The sequence below is a fragment of the Plectropomus leopardus genome, chromosome 8 (genome assembly GCF_026936395.1).
Source record: "Plectropomus leopardus strain MGB_pleo_1.0 chromosome 8, ASM2693639v1, whole genome shotgun sequence".
Lineage (NCBI taxonomy): Eukaryota > Metazoa > Chordata > Actinopteri > Perciformes > Serranidae > Plectropomus > Plectropomus leopardus.
This window is the reverse complement of record NC_142183.1, coordinates 3276112-3291111: the sequence shown is the minus strand read 5'-3', so window position 1 is coordinate 3291111 and position 15000 is coordinate 3276112. Positions and strand designations below refer to the sequence as shown.

The window sequence follows — 15000 nt, the reverse complement described above, 5'->3', positions numbered from 1 at the left end:
TTTTGGAGGGCAGGAAACGGAGCGCAGGTCCTAATCCCCATTCACCATCCCTGCTGTGTTAATTTTGCTGCATGAAGCGGTCTAAACCATCTAATGAAACTTTGACTCTCATCTCCCGTGAAGTGATTTTAAAGGGCATGAAGATGACCGCAAATTATCAAACAGACCTACTTCTTATCATGCAGGAGAAACAAAAACCTATGAAAACAAATTTGGACGTGCATAAGAATTCAAAATGTATTTCCAGAGTCTGTTCTGCCAGAGATTTAACCACGTAGACTCACTGGTAAATGTGTGATGCTGTGAATGTATATTTTTCTTGCATTTCTGCCTGAAGAAAGCTGTTTTTTTCTATCAGAATGAACTAATACAAAGATTTCTTAATCTTGAGGTGAAGGTAAGAGGGTTGGTTCAGTGAAATTACAAAACTATCCTATTTTCTTTCAAACTCTCATGCTATGCAGATTATTTGGGTTTTTTCCCCTAGGTTTTGTCATATACAATATGTTTCTGGCATTTCTGCCTCCATCCCAACAACCACGCAGATATATATCAGCCCAGGGTTTCTCACACATTCACTTACTTGTGGCAGGGCACCACGATCAAAACATCTGCTTCCACAATTCTTTAATGGAGCTGGACCGTTCATTAGGAGTACTATTCGAATATATACGCATATACGTATATAATATATATATATATAAAATTCTACTTAAGGTGCAATGTGAGTGTGTAGTTTGTCTACCGATGTGATAATTTTGTTATGTCGATACATGGATGTTTTAAGTGATTGTTGCTGACGAATAAAGTATCTATTTATGTATCACATACTGTTTGGTTGTTTACAGCACCAAACTCTCGGAGCGAGTGTACTCTGGGCAGACACGGAGCAGAGGAACAGCAGGCGCAGTCAAGGTGAAACTAAACAGTTCATTAAACTGGGTCTAAAAGTTTGCTTTCACTCCCACTGCAGCAGCTCCTCCTCTCATCCATCAATCTATCCTGTGAGTCAAAGTCCTCAAAGTGCTGCTGAGAGAAATAAAGAACTCAAACACCCGGAAAAAAGGTCCAAATTTAGAGAGGGGAGAAGATTTAAAAAAGAAAAAACAGTCTGCATTGCTGTGAAAGGACGCTTTTGGCATCATAGCCGCATTTACGCTGCCTGTTCAAGGTGGGAATATCACGCCATCATGCCGCCTCGCTGCTCTGTTCAGACATCTGATCACAGAAAGGGAGGACAGATTGGTCTCACCTCGTGAGGATGGGGTGCACGAGTGCGATGTTTTGAAGATGTGTTTATGTGTGCGACCGCTACTGTTAGAAGAGTGGCTAACACAAAAATCAAGAATCAAGAGCTTCTTACGCTCTGAGCCGAGGACAGGATCATGTAACAGAGATGGTAAATGATTGTGATTGACATGTTTGTTCTTGTTTAGAAAGTGCTACTAACACAAAAGATGATGATGCCGCCTTCGGTTGGTTCTGTGTAAAAATGCAGAGGTATAAAGAGGGGACTTTGCTGGATCTGAGATCTTGTGTAAAAGCAGCTTGTCTGATAGCGAAATCCTAACCACGTTTCGGTATTTGACGAGTTTGAAATGAGAATTATCTGTAAGCCTTAAGAACCAAAAAAATCACAAACTATCAGCATTGATACAAAATAAATAAGAAAATGTGTTGGGATTTTTTGTTAGATTGATTTTTTTTTAGAATTTTGGTGAATTGACCCTTTAATAACTAATAATCTTACAATATCACAGATTATTATTGACTTACAGTTGATATTGATCTTTGTTTCGTACATGATGTAGTAGATAAATGATGAGACAGTGATATAATTTGCAGCCGGGATGCTGTGTGTGTGTGTGTGTCAGCATAAATATAAATCATCTCCCAATCCACTGACACGAGGAAGTCGTCATGCCGGCCCGGTAGTTTTCCTCTCCCCCTCCTCCCCTCCCTGACTCAGTGTATCGCTCCCATACAACTCTATTATGACAGTTGGCTTGGAGGAATTCAAAACAAGTACTACGCCTCCAGTCTTCCCCGTGGGCATGCAACCTCCATATAACACACACACTCAGACACAGACAGACTCATGCATGTAACGGTCACACAGAGGCGCAAAATAATTGACACACATAACCCCTCCCCTCCCCTCGTGTTTTCATATCACGGTGTAAAGGTTAAGGCTGGCTCTGCTTGTTTAACCTGCACACACACACTCACACACACCGCCGCCAAAGTGGAGAAAAACAAAAAGTCCGTACGCTTCCTTTAACCTCTGGCAGGTGTAGGGGAGGGGCCGGGGGTGGATGTATGGATGTAGGGGCCGACAGGCTGCACGGGAGGCTCGAGCCCTCGGGCGAGGGGCAGACAGACAGAGGGGAGGGCTGAAATTCAGGGTATGAAAGCGTAATGGTGAGCTCACTAAAAAATATAAACCAAAAATTCTTTTCCAATATCACTAATGGTATATATTTAGGCAAACAATTTGGGTTTTATTGCTAAAAGTCATTACTAAATTCAATTTTTTGCTTAAGATCACCTGAGACTTCAGTGTCAGTGGAGGTGAACAGAATTTAAACTAACGTAACTGAAGTAGCTTAAAATAACTTTTTGTCCTTATCAGATTTCTGGTAATGATGCTTTTCTTGATGAAGTTTTTTGCATGTTTTTATGTTACATGTTGCCATTGTGACTCATATTCCCCTGGGGGCAAAAAAGGTTTTCATTTATTTCATTCATTCAACACTTTCTTCATTCAGCAGCAACGTGTTTTTCCATAAAAAAAAATGTCCTCTTTTCTCAGGATAATCCAGCCCGTTCTCATTCATAACTTGTTAAATGCCGCCGCTCTGAGAGTGCTTTCAGCATACGCCAAAAGGCACCTTTCACATCCAAATGATGAAACAGCATCAGGATGAAACTGCTGGCAACGACATAATATAACACGTGCGAAGGCGGCTATAAGGCGAGTGTGAGGGGCAGTGGATGGATCCAAAAAACCCCAGAGTCCAACCCGGGGGTCCAGTGTTTGTTCCTGTCTGAATTCGATGTTTTGTTTTTCTTTTCTACATCTCACCAAGTGCCTTCTCCCCTTAATCCTAACCATTCGTGCCAGCAAGTGTGTTTGTTGACATTCAGAAATGTTAATTATATCTAACATAAACAAATGAGAGACATCAACTGTGAGATCTTTTATTACTCCATACCCGCTGAATTTCCTTCATTTTATCAGTCTACAATCTACATTTCTGCCCTTGTTTCTTGACTTCAACTATTTTTTGTCCAGCTTGCCTTCTCTCCATGTTTTTGTCTCTCACAGCGTGTGTCCAGATTCGCTTCAGAGGACAGCCTGAAGCCAGCTCCCAGGTAACACCACACACACATCCTCACCTACATGTACACAGAGACACAGACGAGGTGACTGCAGTCATTATGGAGCCTGGAGACAGTGATGACTGACAGCACTTTAGCATGCAATTGTACTGCACTGCAATACTCTACTGCATGCAAACAATAAATGCATGCACCCCAAATACTGCCACTTTTGCAGTGATTTTGATGTAAGATTTCAATACCAAAAGCCACCTTTCACGTCTGCATGATACGCCGCTGGATGGCGTCAGCTACGAATGCGACAGAACAATTCAATTATTAAGACTACAAAACAAATGCACGCACAAAAACACACATAGCTGCATTTACAATATACAACCAGGCAAGCGGGCCAGGAGCCAAGGAACCAGGATAAGAATGAAGTGCACAGCTGGACTGAACGTGTCACGTCCTTATGATACTCCGGTGGACGGCATCAGGTTGAAACGCTGCCAGTAATGACATATTTGTGTGGAAAATGTGCTTATGTTGTCTAAACATAACCATCCTTATCCCACCATGTGCTTGTGTTGACATCACAGTATCAGCATCCCTGGAACATAAACAGCAGATGCAGGAAGACACCAAAAGTGTAATATATAGACACAGAGGTCCACTGCAAAGCGGCAATATGTGATGACTTGTAATGAGAACGCGTTTGCACCCTGCACCTCCAAGATTTTGTAAAACTGCGGAAGAGGACAGATTGTGTTGCGCTGTTTGACCGACTGGAGGATGTGAAAAGTGGTATACACCGATTCTGCTTTTACAGCGCTTTAAAAAGAATACAATTTTGACCACTGTCAGTATGAACGACCAAACGTTTGCAGGACACTGTGCCTGGTGCGCAGCATTGACCGCAGGAAGCATAAAACACACGTCAACCTTACCTAAACCTCAACTAAAAAAAACAAGTCTGAACCCTCAAACAGGCCTTTGAAAGGACATCCAAATGTAAGAAGCAGATAAAATGTCCTAAAATCAAAAAATGTCCTCACAACTATGGACAAATTAGTTCTTACAACAACAGACATTCAAGTACACATATGTTATCACTCGAAGTGAAAGTTTAAAAATAATTATATGTGTAGTGTTGCATCACATTAAAAGAGACAGAACTGGACAGACCAAACGGTTTGACATTGAGACGTTAGTGGAGGTCAGAAGAACAGATGGGTGGACAGATTTACTTCCCAGTTTCACACCCTGAAAACCAGTTCTCAGCACGGCAGGCTTATATGCAACTGTATGAGGAAAATCTCTTTCCAGAAACGCTCTGACAAACACCTCTCAACCGTAGACCCTGTCTATGCAGATATTTTTGAAAACATACATTTCCTGTATGTTTTGGCCTCTCGTCCACATGCAAATTGAGTTTTAGGTCACTGAAACAGTTTTTAAAACACACTTTATGGTGCACATTTTTCAAAACTTTGATTACTAAGAATCTGTGTGGGCATGTTAAACACAGCGTTTGGAGGTGAATTCGTCTTCTCAATTCATACACTGTGTATTTTCATACATGGTAATGAGAATTCACCACACATAAAAACAACTGCAAAAAAACGGCGCACATTTTTTCTGCTTGGTCTATGAACTACTTTACACTGAAAAACGAAGTAGTGCTGCACTATTTAACGGACAAACAATTTATTTGGTTTGCCAGTAACGACAGTTTTGAATCAGGCCTGGTTGGACCAGCTGATAGTGGGACGATTACGAGAGAGGAACTGTTACTGTAAAGTTGTAATACTGTAAAGAATCTTTCTTGTATCTTCAGTTTAAAGAATTTAACACATTATTAAAAAGTTATTTTCCACTTTCTGTTTGATAAGTTTTGTAAAACTGTTTCTCAACATCAGAGAGAAACAGAAGAGGACGAGTGGGTCCCACAGGAGAAGAGGCCGTAATGGATGCTGGTGGCTTTTATTTATACTTTAAACAGCACCCTGTCTCTGCGTGTGTGTGTGTGTGTGTGTGTTCTGAATACTTCTTTTGTCATGTTGTATCTTTTGTGTGCATGTGTGTGTAGCCGGTGTGCATGGACGGTGTATTTGTCTGCATAAATTTGAGCAAATTTCAGTAACAGTGTCTGTGTGCATGTGTGTGTGTGTTTGCCTGTATTACCAGACTAGAATTGTGTGTGCATGCATGTGTGTGAAGGTCACTGTGTGTGCGATAACTGTGTGTGTGTGTGTGTGTGTGTGTGTGTGTGTGTGTGTGTGTGTGTGTGTCATTGTGCTCATATGATATACTCTGCAAATAGCAGCGAGTCACAAAAGAGAGTGGACACCAGCGGCTGCTCCCTGTGGTATGATAGAAATACAACACACACACACACACACACACACACACACACACACACACACACACACACACACACACACACACACACACACACACACACACACACACACACACAGAGTTATTCCCTGGCTGAGAATGATAATGCACCTGCCAGACGACGGGACGAGACGAGTGAAGATAGTGGTGGACCAAAAAAGTATGAGGATAAAAAAAGAAGAAAAGGAACAAACAGAAAGGGAAGAGAGAATAAAGAGAGGAGCCTGAAGAGGGGAGAGGGGGAGGAAGATGACGAAAGTGAAGCCTTTTTGTTCTCCTGGCTGGAACAAGGTTGAAGACCAGAATAAACGTCTCCGTGAATCACTCATCAGCCTCGCTAACGCTAACCAACACAGGAAACCTGCCAGCCTCTGAAAGACACGGTCAACAGACATTTGACTCTTCCAGCAGCAACATGAAACACTGAGTCTGTTTATGAACTGAATAATGTTCTGGATAAAAGCCGCGTTTATGTGAGAGCAAAAGTGTGTTTACTGCAGGGAGTCATTAAAGGCGCAATTTGCAGGATAGAGCCATAATTTCAGCTTAAAACCACCAGAATAATGAACTAACACGATCAACAGAATATGACATAAATCAAAGATGTGTGTGCGTGTTGCAAAGATCTCGTCCTGTCTCGTTATATCACTGAGGTCATAGTGAGTCACTGGGTGGGTTTCCATTTACAGATTTGTGCAAAAATTCGGCAACATTTTCGAAATGTCAATAAAACACAATTGTAAGATGACTGCGTTTCAAATGAGTGATGCTCTGCAACTTCTCTGTCATGATAACATCCCAGTAACCATGGCGATGGATGTTCAAAACATTAGCAGCTTTATTTCTATTGCAGCCACCAAACCAGCCGTCATTATTTCCAATCCAAGGACACGTAGGCGTGTTATGGAGCCAGGATGGAAAGGCGAGCCCCTGATACGTTTGAGCGGCCACATATGAGGGATTTCTGGGAGCTGATAGTTCACGATTTCACAGAGGAATTGTGGATTCAAACTTCTGGATGATCCGCTCAACTTTCTCAGAGTTATGTGATGCAATAACAGCTCTTGTAGCTCCTGCTGCATCATGAGGGAGCCAGTTCCTCCTGACAAGCACATAGACACAGCATCATGTGAAAAAGCAAAGACTAAAAAGTGTTTCCATTGCAGTTTTGCAAAATGTGGCTATTTCGAATTGCATAAAATACCACCTCATGTGAGTGTAAAAACTTTTTTTTTTAACGATGGGAGTTTAAATCTGGATCTACACGCCCATCACTATAAAGCCATGATGTTTGCAAACTGATCAGCGAGAGTGTAGTACTTTTTTATTAAGTAGAAAAAATAAAAAATCTTCTGGATTTAACAAATTCACAGTTCTGAGGCGCTGACGGAGACTTTGATTTAATCGCTGCACACATTTAAAAAAAGCTTGATAATAAGAAAACTTCTCCTCAGGGTTCATCCTGTTACTATTTATATCACCTTCTTTCAGAACAATTTAGGTCCTTTTTTATTTTCGTTCTGACAGCGTGGGTGGAAATGTTAAATATCTTGTTGGGCTGAGTTTTGGTTCTTTTGATGCTGTTTCTGTTTTGCTGTTAATTTTGGATCGTAACAGAAATGTGTTGTTCCCATTGTCCTGAGAGATGAGACTAAGTGTCGTCCACAGAGGGACAGCATTTGTTTTTTTAACCTCTCATCTGCAAATTCTGCTAAAAAGGAACGCTGTCAAAAGATCTCATGAAAATGATCCCATTATCTCATAAAATCAGCATTTGTATTTTGGAGATAGTGAGATAAATGACTTGAGGTTTTGAGAAAACAAATCGGTGAACACTATTTTGTTATCAAGGGAAAACTGAGGAATTCAACTGTTTGAATCATGAACGTTTTGGGCTTCCACATTTTCAAGTTCAACCAGTTTTAAATCACAACTTAACTTACAAACCATACAACTTTATTTTGCCTACATAAGCTAATAAAGTCACTGTGCTCGGCTACATAGTCAGCTAAGCTGCTTTATTTCAGGAATCTAACAAAAACCTACTGACTTCAAATCGAGGGAGCCAGGAACGCTAAACACTCAATAATTTCCGGGTTTTAGGACTCATATCTCGGGTATCATATAAGAACAAAGACTGTGGGAGCAAGAGAGATGATTAATCTGACTCCACCTTGAAGTGGCCAATTATTTGGCACGTGCAATGTGATGCTTTTATTCTATTGATCTCTAGTGTTTAAAGACAAACGCTCGCACCGTTATTTCCGCTTTTGCAATAACGCCATTGTTTCGGAGGTCGCTTATTGACTTACAAATGTGAGTTTATAATAGAGAGGATAATATTGCATATTGACTTTAGGGTCATAAATAAAACTCTAACTCAAACTGCTCACTCATATTATCATTTCCCTGTAATATCGATGAAAAACTCAACATGGCTTTTGGCACTTACGAAACAGGAAGTCAATGACCTAGTTTCTTGTAGTCTTTAAAATTAGTTTTACTGCTTGTTTTGAGGCCCCAGCCCAACTCGGCCCGCTGACCTTCTCCTCCAAACATTCCTGTTCACACTCTGAAGTCTGCCGGTGACCAGTTGTTGCTGCCTGGTGGGACACAGATAGCAGGAGGCCCTTCAAAGATCTGGAATAACCTCTCGTGGCCTCGTCTGAGGCTCTATTAAAGGTGCTTTTCATTTGGCTTAGAACTAGTGTTGCGTGCGTGTGTGTGTGTGTGTGTGTGTGCTAGCAGGTGGATCAGTGTGAAAGGTCAGGCACTCCAACGATGATAAAAATGAAACTTAAACACTATGCATGCTTTGGCAGTTGTAACAGCACTCTTAGCACTTCTCTCTCTCTCTCTCTCTCTCTCTCTCTCTCTCTCTCTCTCTCTCTCTCTCTCTCTCTCTCTCTCTCTCTCTCTCTCTCTCTCTCACACACACACACACACACACACACACACACACACACACACACACACTGCAACCTACTGAACAAACTACAAATCATGTTTTCCACACCACACCCGACTGCTCATCTAACTAACCTGACCCTGTTTCTGATGAGCTGCTGCAGACACGCCTCAGTCTAAGGAGGGCGCACTTCTTCTTTGGTTACCGTGCAACAGCATCGGCCAATCAGGATGAGCCGTGCCTCCGACGAACGTTTTTTTTAACACCATCCCACTGTTAGATTTTATCATCCACTTGAGGTGCGATACTACGGCAAGGTTTTAGGGCCACATTTAGGAGAAATTTCTTTTTTTTGAGTCTTCGAGAATAAAGTTGTATTATAATGAGAAAAAAAAGTAATATTATGAGAATAAAGTTCTAGCTTTACGAGAAAAAAAAGTCTGAATTTTATGAAAATATTACGATAATAAAGTCATAATTTTACAAGGAAAAAGTTGTTATTTTATCTGAATAAAGTCGTAATATTAAAAGAAAAAAGTTGTCTTTTTTCAAGAATACAGCTATAATTTACGAGACAGAGGATATTATATTACAGAAATAAACGTATTGCCAGTAAACTATAAACAGCTGAGAGCACAGGCAGCAACTCATAATATTATGCGTTTGACATAAAATTACTACTTTCTTCTCAAAATATATGAGATCATTTAATTGGTATGATATTTATAAATCATTGAGTTATTATTTTATCTTTTCTCTTTATTCTTTTATTGTAAGTCTCTATCGTTAGTTGTTTATTTTACTGCTCTGTAAGGCACTTTGAATTGCACTGTTACATGAAATGTGCTACACAAATAAAGCTGCCTAAATAACTTTGAATTGAATAACATTGTGTATTTGCTTTTTTATTGACAATACAAATATTCACACAAAATGAAAAGTCTACTAAAAAGAAAAAGTGAAATTGGGGAATTAATTTATTGTTTATTGTTTTTTTCATATTTAGTTATTTTTTTTAGTTTATTCATGGTAAGATTATTCCTTGAGCTCCAGCAAAAATACACTTTTTAATATTTAATGATGATGTTGGAATTCTGAGCATAAAATCCTCCGTGTGTTTGTGTGTGTATGAAAATCCTGCATTGCTAATAGGAGACAGAGGAGATTTGTGCTATAGTATTACTCATCTGAGTTTGCAGCAGTATTACAACACACACACACACACACACACACACACATACACACACACACGCACACACACACACACACACACGCACACACACACACACACGCACACACACATACTGTTGCTGTGTCCTCTCTGGTCTCTCAACACTGATACTTCAAAACAGCGTGAGTTCATATTTCAGGCATGAAAGGCACGAAGACGCCTGACCTGTGCAGTTTGAACAGTGAATCACTCTCTCTCTCTCTCACACACACACACACACACACACACACACACACACACACACACACTCTCCCTCCCTCCCTCCCTCCCGCTCACTCAGCTTATCTTTCTTGTTTTTTCTATCACTCATTTGTTTTTCTACCCTCCCTCGCTCTGTCGCTCTCTGCTGCTGCAGCCAAATACAGTCATCACTTGAACCCTGCCAGTCTCAGAAGACCTCCTTAAATTTCTCAATCTAAGCCTCTGAGAACCTGAATCACCAAAAACTTTCTTCATGTGTAATTTAGGCTCTTACATGCATAAAAAAAGCATAACATGGAAAAGTTTTAAAAAAGCAAACAAACAACAAGAAAAGCAAAGAAATTACCTGAAAAAGTGCTTAAAATGAATAATAATAATAATAATAATAATTCTGTAAAATATAATATAATATATGTAATATATATTTAATAAATAATCATATAAATATTATATGAATAAATATTAAATTATTGTATTTTTTTGATATAATTCTCTCAACATTTTTACCCAAGCTTATAAGAACATAATAATTCTTTGACAAATTTCTTGCAATTTGCGGAACATTTCTCAAGTTGCTTGTTGCCTTTTTTCAGCATGTTTCTGAAAAAAGAAATCACACCAATTTGCTTCGGGCTCAAAGATTTAAAAACGTTTGAATGCAGCTCAGGGAAAGTGATGACGGTCCAGGTTTCAAAGGGTTAAAATGCTTCTTCACACACATAGATTTGCAGCGATGGACCCAAAGACTGGTCCTTGTGATAAAATTGCTTCGGCCACCCAGCATTTCTTGCCTCGGAGCCTTTGTGTCGATCCTCCTCTGCGAGTTTCGGTGTGTTACGGCTGAACTTTATTACACTAAATATTTCATCCGTCTCTGACTGTGAAGTTTCGGCTGCAGAGACTCTCGGCAGCGTTTAGATGCCGGTTCTCCTCATCTATCCCTCTCTGTCTTCTCTCCAGTGAGCAGTGACTCATAGTAAAACACAACTTCACTGTAACTCTCAGATGACTAACACATTCAAAGCAGCGCCTCTTTCTCCTTTTCACCTCCTCCTCCCACCTCTCCTCTTCCTGCACCTCGACTCCCCGTCACCTGCTTTTACCTCTCCGCTCCTCCTACGCCCAATTCAGACTGACAGCGACAAAACAGAGAGGAGCAGCGGCACGAAACTTGATTCATTTCCTTTGTTGAGAAGAAAGCTTTTCCCTCCAAACAGTTTCAGAAAATATCTTGCATCATGCAGAAAAGATTTCAAGCTCCAAAAGGATAAAAAGAAGCACAAAGAAAACCTTTTTCAAATCAGAAATGGTACTCTCCAATCACACATTCCCTCCATCCAGACTCATCACTCCTTTCTCTGGCTGCTTCCTCCACGTCCTCCCGGCTGTCCAAAATAGTTCCCAGGCCAGCTGGGATACGTTCTCCTTCAGCTTTTCTGGGCCTGCGTCTCGCTCTGTTTTGACGTGAGGAGAGGAGTCCGAGTCAGAACCTCTTCAACCGGCACCTTTAAATGTGAAGGAGCAGTGACTCCAGTTAACCCTTTCTGGACTGTCATCACGTTTCTTGAGCTGCATTCACACGTTTTTAAAGTTTTTTTGAACCATAAGCAAATTGGTGTGATTTCTTTCAAAAACTTTGGAAAAAAGGCCACTTGGCAAGAAATGTCCCGCAAATTTGAGAGAAATTCTTCAGATTTAGAATTTTTATAAGTTTGGATAAAATGTGAAGAGAACTTTTTTTTAAATCATCGCAATTAAATATTTAAAATTATTTTACAGAATTAGAATATTTAAGCATTTTTTCAGGTCATTCCCTTGCTTTGTTTTTTGTTTTGTTTTTTTGTTGTGTTTTTTGTTTTTGTTTTTAAAACTTTCCGATGTTTTCTGTTTGTATGTTTGTTTTGGGTTTTTCAGGAAATTTTCTTTTTTACTAATTTCTTCATTATTTCTGGTCTTTTCCTCTTACACTGTTCATTGCCTTCTGCCCATGTTTTAGAGGGAGATCAAGCCAAGTAGCCGCGGTTTTAAAGGGTGCAGTTTTAGACTGATTGGGCAACCTATCGAGGAGAAAAACAGAATTTTCTTCTTTTATCGTAGAGTGACGTAAAAGTCACATTTAAATTCGATAAGGGTCGCATGGCTTTTCAGACTGAGATCTAATTTTTTGAAAAACAAAACAGATCTGTGTCTGATGTAGAACCACATATGAAAGTGTCCCAGATCCGATTTGAAAAGATCAGATTCTGCGTTATTGGAGCCGTTCACACTGTCATCGAACAATCACATCCGGGTCACATAGAGGGGAGAAAAATCTAATTTGGGCACTTTGGTGCGCGCAGTGTGAACGTAGTGTTACAGCTAACAGCGACTGTGAATTTTCAGGCAAACTTCTCAGGTTTTTCTACAGAACGTAAAGCTCCCATATTTGTGCATATCCTCCGTATATTACAGAGAGCAGACAAGAGAAAAGTGTGCAAGAAAAAAACACAGTAAACCAAAAAGTAAAATGTACAAGTGCCAGTACTGCGTATCAGTGAGTACACTGAAAACTTTAACTAACCGAGCTGGCAACATTTCGGTTTGTTTACATCTGAGAGACTACAGGGTCGCTCCGGGATGAGCAGCCACCGGGCTGCTGCTGGTCGATGCCGTGTTGGCTACCGGTCCACAAAGACATTATCACTGATATTGATTGCGTCTAATATCATGGACATCTCCGGCCCACTCTTTTCCAGCACTACGCTCTGCCTGCGCAACCAGTAAACAAAACCTTACTGCTGTTCCTGATCACACACCTCCACAAAAACATTTAGAAATGGACACAATATACCCTCAGCTGAATCTGTCCTGCAGGGTGACGTAAGCTGAAAGACTTAAATGACTTTTTTTCATGATATCTGGTGTAAGGCAGCGACGGTTTCCCTCCCCTGCTGAAGCTGCTCGTGTTTCTGACTCCCCGTGATCTCTCTGCCTCTTCAGCTTCTCTCCACCTCCCGCAGAGAGACAAATATGCAGCGTGTGTATCGCAGCCATGAACTCCTCCTGCACCTCCTCACTCACACTGCAGATGCAGACAGGTAGATGCAACACACACACACACACACACACACACACACACACACACACACACACAGTCGTTTATACAAACACATTCACACACACACTCACAAATGTGCTTATAAAGAGCTATATATCTGTCATTTTCTTTCACTCTCTCCCTCACACACACACACACACACACACACACACACACACACACGCAGACAGACAGACAGAGTTTTCCCCCTAAGAGCAGTCCTATCCATTATTGAGAAGACCGCCGTCATTTCAGGGCCTGAAGGTCACCGGCATCAATAACTCTGCTGGTAGCCACTCGATGACCCCGCCATCGACACACACACACACACACACACACACACACACACACACACACACACACACTCTCACTCACTCACAGCTGGTCATGTGACCAAAACTGTCAGCACTAGCAAATCCCGATTCAAATCCACTGAAACAGCAGGAGGCAAAGCTTCAACATGTGCAATAAAACTTCTTACACCTAATCAAGACAGTTCGTACATGAGAAGATTGAGACTCCGCTAAAATACTTTTGGTTTTGACTCTTTTCTTCGTAGTTTCAGCTCAGTTTCTTTGTTTTAAAGGAACCGTGGGACAGATTTAGGTGGATTTATTGGCATCCAGAGGTGAGGACTGCAGATTGCAACCAGCTAAAACTTCTCCTGGTTAGAATTCCTTCAGTGTTTATTGTTAAGGAGGTTTTCATTGCATCAAAAACAGAAAAGTCTTGCCTTTGCGTATAAAAAACAATCCAAGTTCCTATGATAACATTGTGAAAATGATCTTTGTGTACACACATCTGCAAAAACAACCCAAAACGTTGTAGTATGCACGTTCTACAGAGCGGCGAGTACAAACGAACAAGAAGACGACAGGACGGATGATGAAGTGAAACTGTTACTTCGAGTGACGCTGGAATATAAAGCATCCAAATTTCAGGAGATTGCTGATTGGCTCTTTGTCTGAAACGTAATGCGCATGACGTCACCGTTCTCACATGATCCGCTCACCTGTCCTCAGCTGTGGAGCCTCAGGCTGACGGTCAGTGCTGCAGCCTGCTGTCTGTCCTGACTGCTGCGCGCGGCTGTGTCCCTGCTGTCTACTGCAATAATACAGATAAAATAAAATTAAGAATAATAATAAACTTAATTTGTATTGCACCGTTCATACAAGAAATGCAGCCCAACGTGCTTTACAAGAAAGAAATTAAATGCACCAAGTGCTTCACATCCAAACACATAAAAGACAACATGCCATCATAAAAGCTGCATGTAAAAATAAAATAAAATCAGAATAGAGTACGTAGGATGCATCTTCAAATGGATCAAATCCATGTAATACTAGTAAAAGTAAGATAAAATAAGGATAAAAATTTAGTGCACAGAATTCATAACATAATAATGGAAAATAAAATAAATAAAATATTACCCACAGACATTAATAATGAAACAAGCATAAAAAAGAGAATATAAAATGCACAAAATCAAGGAAAACACAGCATCTTAAAGATGTGCAGCAGAATGCAAAGCAGCCAAGTTTTCAGTTTTCTTTTAAAAATATTTCACGTGCTGGATTCTCTGGATTTATAGGCAGCGTGCTGCAGAGTTTTGGGGTGTAACTGATAAATGCAGCATCCCCAATTTTCTTTTGGCTGTTTTTGGGAACCTCCACTAAACCAGCTGCAGATGATCGCAGTGTTTGTGAGGGCAAAGTAAGGAATAGTAGTTGTGAAACAGCTGTGGAAATTAATCTCACAGTCACTTTTATGTGATCTATTTTATTGCAATCCAGACAAAAAATGTGCAAAGAAATTTTTAGAAGAGCGGTTGTGAAATAGCAGTGGAGATGAATGCAAAAG

At 40.5% G+C, this 15000-nt stretch overlaps 1 long non-coding RNA gene across 1 annotated transcript in view; it reads right to left on the bottom strand.

Annotated features, from left to right (window-relative positions):
* Nucleotides 1-3262: 3262 nt before the first annotated feature.
* Nucleotides 3263-15000, bottom strand: part of LOC148188821 (uncharacterized) — a 12278-nt gene continuing 540 nt past the window's right edge. The window contains exons 4-5 of the long non-coding RNA XR_015777170.1: nucleotides 14153-14244; nucleotides 3263-3399 (exon numbers count right to left, since the gene is read on the bottom strand). This is a non-coding gene — a long non-coding RNA (uncharacterized LOC148188821). The remainder of the gene's footprint in view (nucleotides 3400-14152; nucleotides 14245-15000) is intronic.